Here is a 12080-nt window from a genome sequence, read left to right as displayed (position 1 = left end):
TTTGCTAGATTTATAAATCTTATGCATGCAACAATACAGAATCAAGTAATCTTGAACACCACTAATTTTAACACTGTAGAAAAATGTTCTATTGTTATCCCTGTTGATCAGTTATAAATATAATTGAAATATTTACAGTAACTACTTTGTAAAACTTTAACACAGTGTGCATCGAATTTGCACAGTCAAATGCTTTATACATTGGTTTTTCCATCTTTGACATGTGTGTTAACTTACATGTAAAGTACATATTTCTCAGTGTCTATGTTGAAGAATTTAATGTATGATATAAAATCTGATTAAATAGAATCTCTATGTATTTTCACATTTTTCCTCACATTAGCATTGAAATGAATGGTTCTAGAGCACAGAGGAAAAAACTGTCACCTGTCAGGTATCCTTGACAAATTATATTTCCTTTGTAAAGTATATAAAAGTATGAGGCTATACAGGTTTAAAGAAAACATGAGAGAGACAATAACAGCTAAAGCCCTGGTGCTACTTCCAAACATTAAATTACCATGTGACTCCTTTTAGTTAGGAAATGTTTGGATCAAAATGTCCCCAAGATGTATTGCCAGAGAAACTGAGATATATGTCAGTTAATCTGAGACAATGAGATAGGCTGAATTTAATTCCATTATTGAACATGTTTGTGACTTCGCTATGGTTCACAGGCTACTCTAACTCTATCTCTTAATCATCTAGCTAACAAGCCTTATTAGTCTAAGCTCAAAACTTCAGTCTATCTCTACAGCTAGATTGGCCATCTTGACCATTTTTTTTCATTCCTTGTCTTTGCACTTCAACCCAAGCTGTTCTCCACAACTGAAATGCCTTCCACAGCTCTCCAGAATCTACCACTACTTAGCACTGAGAGAGTGCTAGCTTCCTCTCGGTTTCTCCCAGCACCTGGAAGAAAGCATGTATTGAGGCAGTTGGCTGCAGTCAAATATGGCCTGAGAAAGCAAAAATCTGGAGACCTCAGGCTGCACAGCAAGCCCCAACAGCAAGCTAGACTAGGTACCTAGTAAGAAAGACAAGGAACCAAGCTCCCGGGCGGAAGAAAAATGATGGAACTCCTAGTCCCCATGAGATATCCTGCATTTGGTAAGCCTGAAGTATTTTATGCCATATATGACAATCTTGGAAGTCTGCATCCTATTTCCGTGTCTTCTGTGGAAGCTGACTCTGCTCTCTATATCCCTGATTTAGACCAAGGATAGACTTCTAAGGGGTGTAATGTTCCTCTTAGGCTTTTAATAATCTCCTTCAGCCTTGAACATATGCATTATTTTTAAGGGTTTCCTAATGTGTGACTCCCCACTGGTCTATAAGCAATCAGAATGGGCCCAGTCTCACTCACCTAGAGTTCCCAGAACTTAACTTATAAAAATGATGTTGAAATGTTTACCAAAGTAATGGACAAGTAAGTGTACTAGATACAGTGTTCCTTCCAGGCTGATGATCTCTATTTCTATCACTCTAACTCTGGATAATATCCATTTTCTTAACTCTTCCACAGTAAAATGGAAGCAAGACTGAGTTTCTTCCCAAGAAAAATTTACTGAAACGTTCTTATAAATATTGCATCTGGTTGCTCATTCTATTCCTTTAAGTATGTAAGTCATTCTGCACAAAGACAAAAGATCTCATTCAAATTTTCTAAACTTTCCTCGAGCTGAAGTGAGGCCACATGCAGGGGTGAAGGGCACAAGTTATAAGATAGTAGAGCCTCCCACTTCTGCAGAGTTAATAGCCAGCCACGTTTTATACCTAAGAAAGAGCTGCCACCGTAGTGGAAGATCTTACTCCTTCCCATAGACACATTTGAACATATAAGTGCACTGCCACAGACTTCATTAAAAATTAAGGTATAGTCGCTTTCTCAAAGGAAGGAAACTATGATTTTCTTCCTTTATTATCTGTGGGTGGTTTTATCATTATCTCTGTAAACTCCGTGGATATCTTTTGTGATATTACTTCAGTCTTGCAATATAAAGACGGTGCCTTCTAGTCACACTATAGAAAGAATAGTCCATCCTGTCACAGAATCTCTAGAGGTACAAAAGAGGAAGGGAAGACCAAGGCCTACTAGTTATCTTATTTAATTTCTATAACAATGCTGTGAGCAGGTTTTATCTTCATTTTAGTGGATAGCTGAAGTAGTTTTTCCAAGGTATGAAGACAATTAGAATGGAGTTGGGAGTCACATCCCCATCAAAATCCAAAGCTTGTTATTCATAAGATAGCCAAATACCTGATTATGATTAGCAGATGACTTGAGAGAGAGTGCAGTATATAAAGAGGCTGCTGGATCTTGGAACCTCACGGTGGTTCTAACACTGATCAAAATGATCTTACACCCCACCCTACCCCAGAGAGGACCGGGAGAGGAAGAAAGAGGCTTAGCTGAGATGCCTTCACAGACACCTGGAGTCCAAAGAAGCAAAAACAATGATGAGTCCTGGCCTGTGATTACAGTTTAACTTAAAAATAGGATCTGATGTCAAACAGCTTACTATAAGGAGAATTAACTCTCTAGATGACTTGGCAGATGGAGTGGGGAGGTCTTCATCCGAAGACCCCACTCATTACCTATCATCTACCCATTGATCCCAGCTACTTGAAAAACATTCGCTGATTAATGGAGGAAACAGACTTACATAAAAGGATTTCTGTCCACATGTTAGTGAGGTAGAACACTGACAGACAATTAACAAAACTGTCCAATGTTTACACAAAGTGGAAAGGTTTACAAATAATAATTATTTACCTTACAAGACCAAAGAAAGGAGGAACATGGCCTGTTAGGACCTCACCTCCTTTCCATACCACCTAAAGTTACTATCCCTATCCAAATAAAAACCACAAAGAAGTGGTACAGTATAACCTCTATTGCGTTATAACCTCTATTGTCTGTTGCATTCAAATATGAGTTCTTCAAACTTAGCTGAGTAGAAGGAAAGGAAGAAGGGTGAATGGGAGCAAAGGGTTTATGTAGCAAGTCTTTGCTTTGCTTTAGTGGAAACATCATTTTTATTTCACAGAAATATGGATGCATGCAGCTCTATCACCACTTTCCAAACAAAACACTGAAAAGCATGCTCTGGCCAACGTTATTACATGAAGATGTGTGAAAAAGTAAACACAGTTTGACTTTTTTCCAGACTATTTGCATGAGATACATACAGCCCTGGTATGTAGAAACAGCTTTTTCCCCTATAGTAAGAAAACAATGAAGTTCAATGTACTTTGTAAGACAAACTGTACAAGTCATGCATTGTTCTCAAAGAATGATGAAATAAAATTTGAGCAGAATCTCTGGGATTCTAGAGCTGAAAGAATTGCACAAGGACAGATGCTAAAGGCCAAACCCAGATGGCTGAAAAATGGCTGATCTAAAGATGGGCATTTTGCTCCCCTCAAGGGGGTAAGGGGCTGAACCCACATTGTCTTTCTCATGAGGGCAGTGACTACTCTCATCTTCAAGAGAAGGGTGGCAAAGTCTCCCTATTCCCTACACCACTTGCACACAGTCCTTTAGGCCCTGGTAGTTCCTTTTCTAAAGCTCTTCATGGTCACTCCCACATTCTTCCTACTGAAAAAAAAAGACAGAAAATACACATTGCCCTAGGTTCTTGCTTAGGGTGGATATAAACAAAAGTTTGGGTGTAAAGCTTTACTACAGGCATAAATGTTGTGCTGTGCTATGATACTTGTTTGAAAGCCTAACTTTTCTACCAGGCCATGAGCTCCCTGAGGTCTCAATAGTGTCGCTGAGGCCTTGCTCGTGCTCAGCAGACACCATGGGTTCACCACTTGCCTTCTGGATGCATGCAAAAAATAAAAGTTGCAAGGGAGGAGAGTGGCCCTATGTAAAAATTAAGTTTTAAAGCTGATATGCCACTTTAGTATTTAAAAGCTACCACTGGGGCTGGTTTAATAGAATTGGGACTGTAATCAATCCCTAACTCTGTGATGATTTATTTGTAGACAAGATTACTGGAGCAGTATTGGGGACCGTAAGGTGGGGGTCTATTTCTAAGCCCACCTCTGGGCATCAGAGGCTGATATTCATGGCCTAATTCCAACTAGACACATCCAGTCCCTTAAGTATGAGGTAAAATATGTAAAAATAGGAAAATTGAAGAAAAATGAGTTTTATATTAACTACATTCAGATAATTTAATATTTTTACTACTAAACTACAGAAATCTAGATTAGTAAGGAATAGCAATTTCCTTGAATAAAATACCACTGCAGGTAAGCCAGCATTGACTTAATGAGTTTTTTGTGTACTGAGCTTAATTTTTTAATGTATTAATAATTTCATACAAATATGGTAGATCTGATGAATTACTCATAATGAAAGAAAATAACCTCTAATCCATCTTAATGATCCCTTCATTTCAAAATATACAAATTTATCCTTAAGCATAGAAAACATTACATGATCTTACAGATGGATTCAGAGAAATGAACTGATTTGCTAAAGTCATTCAGCAAATTAATGAAGGAGATAAGAACCTCAGTCTGAAAACTCTTGGTCTGGTACACTTCCCACCCCATCATTTTTCTGCAGAATTCTTTGAGGACAAGGATATAGGCTGAGCCTTGCAGAGTTCCACTCCTTCTTTCCATGCTGCCCCACTAAGCTGTAGACAATGCTTGGTACCCAGATTTGCAGGTTTTATGCCATTAAAATAAATATGATATATATGATAAGTGTGTTTATCATATAAATATATCTCATATGTTAATCTATGCTCCTTTTTGGAACTGTTATCATATAAAAGATAGTATATTCTAATATTCAAACTTTAGAAAGACAGACTCTCAGAATAAATAAGATACTACTCATGGCACTGATACAATTGTTCCATGTTTTCCTCATTTTACTGTGGAACACAGAAAAAATTGGGGAAGCCATGGTTCTGTGGCAGGAACACAGAACTTGCTCTTAACCACATCACACCAACAGTATTTCCTGGGTAGTCATTTTGATCTCTAAGTCTATTTTTTTTTTTTTTTTTTGGTCGTGCGGCTTGAACTCTGGGCCTGGGTGCTGTCCTTCAGCTCTTTAGCTCAAAATGAGTGCTCTACCACTTGAGCCACAGCACCACTTCCTCTAAGTCTATTTTTATTGATAAAGTTTACTAATAAATAAGTATGGACTTAGCCCATGTGACCCTACTTCAAGGGACATAAACAAACATACATACATACATATATGTATATGTACACACAAACACACACACATGTACATATGGGGAGAGAGAGAGAGGTTTTTTTCTCAAAATGTGGCCCTTGCATATACAGCAGTATCACTTCTTTAAAAGCCCTTTGACTCCATCCGTCATGAACTTTTCTAGAAATGGAATCTAGTTCTCAGACCTTTGGGTTATAAACCAAGAAACTTGAGCTATTTTAAAAAGAATGCCTTGGGGGCTGGGGGTTTAGCCCAGCGGAAGGGCGCCTGCCTGGCGCGCCCAAGGCCCTGGGTTCAGTTCTCAGCCCTAGTTTAAAAAAAAAAAAAAAAAAGAATGCCTTGTAATAACTACCCTGATTATCCTAGAGGCTGATGTTATGGGTGAAAGAATAAAACTCAATTGAAAAGTTACAATAACTACAAATATATGAAACAGAGGAACAAGACAAAGGACAAGATCAGGAAGGAACAAAATTTAAAAAAAAATAACATGGGAGAAGGCAACCTAAGTTCATATGTCTGTTTTCTCATTAGACACACAAGGATTGGGAGCTAAACCTGTGATTTTTTAACCCCTGTCTAAGCAGCTAACTATGTTCAAGCAACATATTCTAAGGAAATAAATTTTCAGAGGAAGCAGAATCTATGAACAAATACAGAGCTGCTCTGACAAAACTATCTGCCCCTTTAGCCTCAGCTCTTTCTCTCCACTTTCTGGAATGCCCTTAAGACTTCTATGCTATAAGAAAAAAGATCTACTATTTTTTTTGGGGGGAAGAGACTTTTTTTAATACTCTTTTATTGTAAAAATACTGTACAGAGGGGTTACAATTACATGAGTAATAAGTACATTTCTCATCAAGCATTGATGCCTCCTCCTTTGTTTTTCCCCTACCAACCCGACCTTCCCCATCTCCCCAACTACTTCCCCCCACTCCCACCCACCCCCTCACCAAAGTTGTAAAGTTAGTTTTCAACACAGTGTCTTGTACATCTCTTTTACAGGTCAACCTGTACCCCTATTTAAACATTTTGTTTTTACCCTTCCTCTCCCCAAATTAGAAAAATGTATATACAAGATGGAGGGCACCAACATCAAATACAGGGGTTACACTGTGGAGGAGGAACATACCAAAGAAACATAATCACATAATATATTATGAATATGTTAAAAACAATAGCAAGCAAGAAAAAAAACCACTTATGTCCCTATCTTGGGATTCATTTCGTTTAATATCATCTTATATGGTTATATGTACATAACTTTTGATCTTTTCTGCTTGTCCTAAACATATACTAGTTATTTCAAAGAAAAAGAAAAAGAAAACAGACCTACCTGATCTCAAAGAAATCTTTCTGACTACTAAGAAGGCTCATGTAATCATGATCAGCAAGCAATACCATGGGCTAGACTATAACCATTACAGAAAAGGTGGCCACTCAGTCTCCAGAGCCTCCTTGACAACTGATTCACACACAAGGCATCTAAGTAACCTGGCCCACGACACCATAATCAGTGAGAAGACACAACACTTAACATTCATTCTTCAGTCCATCTGACTTCACTTAACAGAGGTTCTTGCTAAGTATTCTGCTCTTTCCTTCTTCTCCGTAGCTATGAACTCTGATTCTCCCTCTCCACCCCCTATGGCTTTAGAATCTATCTGGGCCATCCAACTGCCTTCTTCACATCATCTGAGCCTTTGGTTCCCTTCAGTTAATCTCAAGACTTCTTACCAAGTCACTGTTTTGATAATGACATCTGAGTATCCAAGAATGATTTGGCTTAAAATCTCAATGATCTCTACAGAGACACTTCACACTCTTGTTATTCCCAACCACCTATTCTTAGCTCCTTCATTGACAAGTATCTTTTCCTCATGATATTTCTTTATTACCAGAGTCCAGGCTGTCATTCCCCACACTGAACTGCTGTACCACCCTGAATCTTGAGGCAACAGATGCTATCACTCAGCTATGCTGATCACATTCTTGTTGTCATACTGGGTGTGATGACTTTTCACATAGCCCCACTCAGTCCCACAAACATGAATAGCCTCACTTGGCCATCATCCTGCATGCTCAGCTCCCTCCCTGCTCTCAGTCCCCAGTGACTTTCTCTGGCCTAGGAATGCAGCCTGGTCTGCTTCCTGTCACCAAATGTCCAGGTGCATTCTGAAGGCTGGGCCTGTGTACATGCTGGAGTCCTCTGCTGGGAACACTTCCCAGAGACATCTGCATGTATTCATCCTCTCTTTCATCCAGGCTTCTGTTGGATTATCACTTTTTCTCAGAGATCTTTTCTGACCACCTTATTCAATACCAGTAATGCCATTACTCTAGCTTCATCCTGCTTATTGATTATTTTTCACAAAATTGCCACTTGAGATTCAATCCTATGTGCATTGGTTGATACATTTATTATCTGGTTCCACTCCAAACCTGTGTTTTTGATTGAGCATCCCTAGTGTCTATAAGAAAGATGGCACTAGTAAGATTTTGATAAATATATAATCACAATTAATAAAATCATATCAATAGTAAATATTATAAATTATCAATTATAAATTTATGAATCTACAAGTTGACTTATCATTAAAGTCTTAATAGCAAATGACGTTTCACATTTAATGCTAGATTATATACACATATAAACATATATACATTTATATATACATACACACACACACATATATATATAAACTGCACATTTTAAATGTATATTAAGTGCACTCATATTGCTGTGTAATCATCCATCAACAGAATTAAAATTTTTTGTCTTGGGGCTGGGAAAGTGGCTCAGTGGTAGAGTGCTTGCCTTGCATGCATGAGGCCCTGGGTTTGATTCCTCAGCACCACATAAGCAGAAAAAAACTGGAAGTGGCGCTGTGGCTCAAGTGGTAGAGCACTAGCCTTGAGCTGAAGAGCTGAGGGACAGTGCCCAGGCCCGAAGTTCAGGCCCCACGACTGGCAAAAAAATAAAAAAATAAAAAAAAATAAATTTGTCTTGCAAAACTGAAATTCTGCCCATTACATAGTAATTCCCCATTTTGTCTTTCCTAGACCCTGACAACTGTCAGGGTATACTCTAGTTAAGTCATATAAATGGACTCATGATAATTGTAGACCTCTTCATTTCATATTGTATGGTCACACACACTTAGTTTAACCATTTATCTATCAACATGGTAACAAGTTGTTTCTACATTTTGGTTAGAGCTGTTATAAATACAGTACTTCTTTGAGACTTTTCTTTGAAATCCTTAGGGTATATATCTACAAGTAGAACTGCTGGATCACATTGCAATTCTAGTTTTTTGAGGTTTCTGAGGGGTTTTGTTATTGTTTTTAAGTTTCTGGAGGGCCCCTTACTGTTTTCCACAGCAGCTGCCTCATTTTAAATTTCTGCCAACAGTACTTAAGAGTTCCAATTTCTCCACATCCCCAGCAGTTACTTTCTGTTTTGATTTGTTGTCGTTTTTTTGAAGCAATTCTATCATGTCTGAAGTAGTATCTCATTGTAATTTTACTTTTGCTTTCCCTAATGATTACTGATGCTGAGCACATTTCAATGTATTCACTGGCTGTCTGTATATCTTCTTCAGAAAATTTGTATTCAATCCCTAGGACCATTTTCAAATCAGACTCTGGGTTTTATTATTGTTGTTGAGTTGTAGGTATTCTTATATATTTGACATATTAGCCTCTTATCAGATATGTGATTTAGAAGTATTTTCTCTCATTCAGTGGATTGCTAAAAATGTTATTTTTAATTTCTTAAATTGGCTAGTATCTTTTCAATCTATCCACATGGTATTCTTTTGGATGGTTGATTGTTGATTTGACCCATGCAATGCTAAGTGAATAATGTTCTATGAAGACTTGACCTTAAAGGTATTTGAAGACCATAAAACAATGCAGTGAGTTATTTGGTATCACTTTTCTTTCAATAGTGGCCAACAAATTGAAGTACAACTGTTAATTAAAAGCACATAATGTTGCCTGCTTATGAATAAAATGTCCCAGCTCACTAGAGCATAAGTCCTACAGCATTAGTGGAGAATTAACTAGCTTTATTAAAGATTTGGGGTCTAGTCACTTTTTCATCATCCTTTAATTAAAACCTCTACATCTTGCACTTGAAAGCCTTTGTTTCATACCCATTATTTTCATTCTTTATGTTGGCCTTGAAAATCCAGGATGAGAAACAGTAAAAGCACAAAAGTTTCTAAATGAGTTTTTCATACCCTCATAATAGAAAAGCATAATTTCCTAAATTATTGAAAAAATAAGATTTTAATGTTCTTTGAATTAAAAGGCCAAGAGGAAAAGAAGCAGTCTTTAGCAGAACATCTTGGATGTAAAGTTTCTTTTATATTCCAAAACAAATTTATAGCTCACACTAAATAGAAGATACTACACTTCAGGGATACCAGCTCAAAGTCGTAAGTTGGAAAGCAATTCAGGTACATGGCTGCAGACTCTCCTTTCTTCTTAAATTGGAATAGTCGTGTGCTCTTCACAAATAGGCCTGACAAAGGGGACATAACCTCCCTCAACCTCTTCCTTCTCCCAAAGACCAACATAGAATGATGTCTAGTATAGTTCTTCATACACAGAAGACAAAGAATAGAAGTTTAGCAGACAGGCATCAGTGGCTCATGCCTATAATCCTAGCTATTCAGAAAGCTGAGATGGTCCAAAGCCAGCCCAGACAGAGAAGTGTGTGAATTAATTAGTCACCAAAAGGCAGGATGTAAGGTGTGGCTCAAGTAGTAGAGCATCATCCCTGAGCAATAAAAGCTAAGGTACAGTACCCAGACCCAAAGGTCAAGTCGCAGTACTGTAAAAGTTTGACAAATAAGTTAGTAATTAAACATGACTATGTAGAATTTGTTGGGTACCACGTGCAAGGTCCCCTGAGATGTGTAAGTTCTCATGATATGCTCTTCATCCTCATGTCACAACTCTAGAGACAGTTGTGGTCACTTGGTAACCACTATATTCAACTCCATGTGGCTTTTCTCTCCATAATTCCCACACACACATTCACCCAAGCTGGAGATTTTCTCTACTTAAACAGTTTTATTTTATGTTACTTAAGAAGAACTATACATCTTTCTAAAGCATTGATTCAGGGGCTATGTTTCCAAATCCACCTTTTCAACAGGAGTCCATAATATAACTAGTATCTGCTCAGCTGAAAAAATATCTAAAAAATAACATACATTTTTATTCCTTTTGTCTGTTACTAAATTTAGCCCGTTGATTTTTATAAAAAGAAAACCCAAGACCTGGCAACAGTGGCTCATGTCTGTAATCCCAGATACTCAGGAGGCTGGGATCAGGCAGTTTGTAAGACTCTTATCTCCAATAAACTACTCAGAAAATGCCAGAAGTAGCATTGTGGCTTCAGTGGTAGAGCACTAACCATAAGCAAAAGAAGCTCAGGGACAGAGCCCAGTCCAAGAGTTCAAACTCTAGGACAAGCAAAAAACAAACAAACAAACAAACAAACCAGAAAATAATATTATGTATGTGACAAAAAAATCTGAATGATATAAAAAGTAGTAAAAGCACAAAAAAGTCACCTCCCTTTCAACACTAGATTTATATGATTAAACTATAAAGACACCTGAATTTATCTTTTCTGCTTATGCTGTTTGAGTCTCATTAAGACTATGTTCTGTCTTCTTGTAAATATTGTTTTCCATATTTCAAACATCTAATTAAGTAAACATAATACAAAGTGAGATGATATACTGTTTGGAAAACCATAAAATTACAGAGTACATAGACTTCCATTATAATCCAATTTTCACTCTGTCATAATTTTCCAAAAGGGTTTCCTTTGGGGTTGAAATTTTCTAAGCTTCATTTCAGCTCAAAACCAAATGTTCTGATTCATTTGAATTTGGAGATGATTCAACTCAACCTTTCTTCTGTTGATCATTTGAGTGTGTTTCCTTCAAATGTGCTATAGGTGAAATTTTCTTTAGGTTGGAACTCCTGACAGATTTCAGGATCCATCCATAAGTCTAAAGTCTTTTAGGTACATAAAATAGTTACTTAAGTAAGGTAATAAGTATATTACTTGTCAAACTTGTTATCCCTTCCTTCCCTCATTTTTCTCCTACTTTCCTGGCCCTAAGATATATTCTTTAAGTATTTAGATCTATCATCTTATGATAAATACCTACAACTAGAATTATCAGATCCAATGGAATATATATCTTAAATAGTGCAAAGCTATTGTTTTTAAAGTTATACTAGTTGAATATGGTGGTTCACACTTCTAAGTCCAGAAAGACAAAAAGATAAAAGTTAGAGGCCATATTGAGCAAAGTTAGTGTAAGACTCTGAAAAATGAACTAAAAACAAAAGAACTGGAGGCATGTTTCAAATCAGAGTGTGAGGTACTGAGATCAATAAATAAAATACACACACATATGTGGTTCTGTATGATTATACATATTCATATATAAAATTTCACCAAAAGTTTATATATGTTATATATTATATAATACATATACATTTATATAGCAAAAGTATATATGTATATATGAGAATATCTATTTCTTGAATTCACCAACATGCAATATCATAAAATAAAATGTCTTTTTTTTTGTTTTGGTCGGTCATAGGGCTTGAACTCTGGGCTTGTGCACTGTCCCTCAGCTCTTCAGCTCAAGGCTAGTGCTCTACCACTTGAGCCTCAGTACTACTTCTGGCTTTTTCTGCTTATGTGGTGCTGAGAAATCAAACCCAGGGCCTCATGCATGCAAGGCAAGAGCTCTATGACTGAGCCACTTTCCCAGTCCTCTTTATTATTTTTTTTTTAATCAAGACAATTTTTGTATGTAACCCA

General features: G+C 37.1%; 1 protein-coding gene across 11 annotated transcripts in view; it reads right to left on the bottom strand.

Moving 5' to 3' along the window:
• Window positions 1-12080, bottom strand: part of LOC138831335 (ecto-NOX disulfide-thiol exchanger 1) — a 542641-nt gene that overhangs the window by 299861 nt on the left and 230700 nt on the right. The window contains exon 1 of one of the 11 annotated variants that reach the window (XM_070028463.1): window positions 6549-6615. The exons of the other annotated variants lie outside the window; for them this stretch is intronic. The gene's annotated coding sequence lies outside the window, so the exon portion shown is untranslated. Of the gene's footprint in view, window positions 1-6548; window positions 6616-12080 lie in introns of those variants that run through there. 11 annotated transcript variants of the gene reach the window in all.

This window comes from Dipodomys merriami, unplaced genomic scaffold (genome assembly GCF_024711535.1).
Source record: "Dipodomys merriami isolate MVZ:Mamm:240054 unplaced genomic scaffold, mDipMer1.0.p SCAF_192, whole genome shotgun sequence".
NCBI lineage: Eukaryota > Metazoa > Chordata > Mammalia > Rodentia > Heteromyidae > Dipodomys > Dipodomys merriami.
Note: the sequence above shows the minus strand (reverse complement) of the source record. Positions and strands in the feature narration are given on the sequence as shown.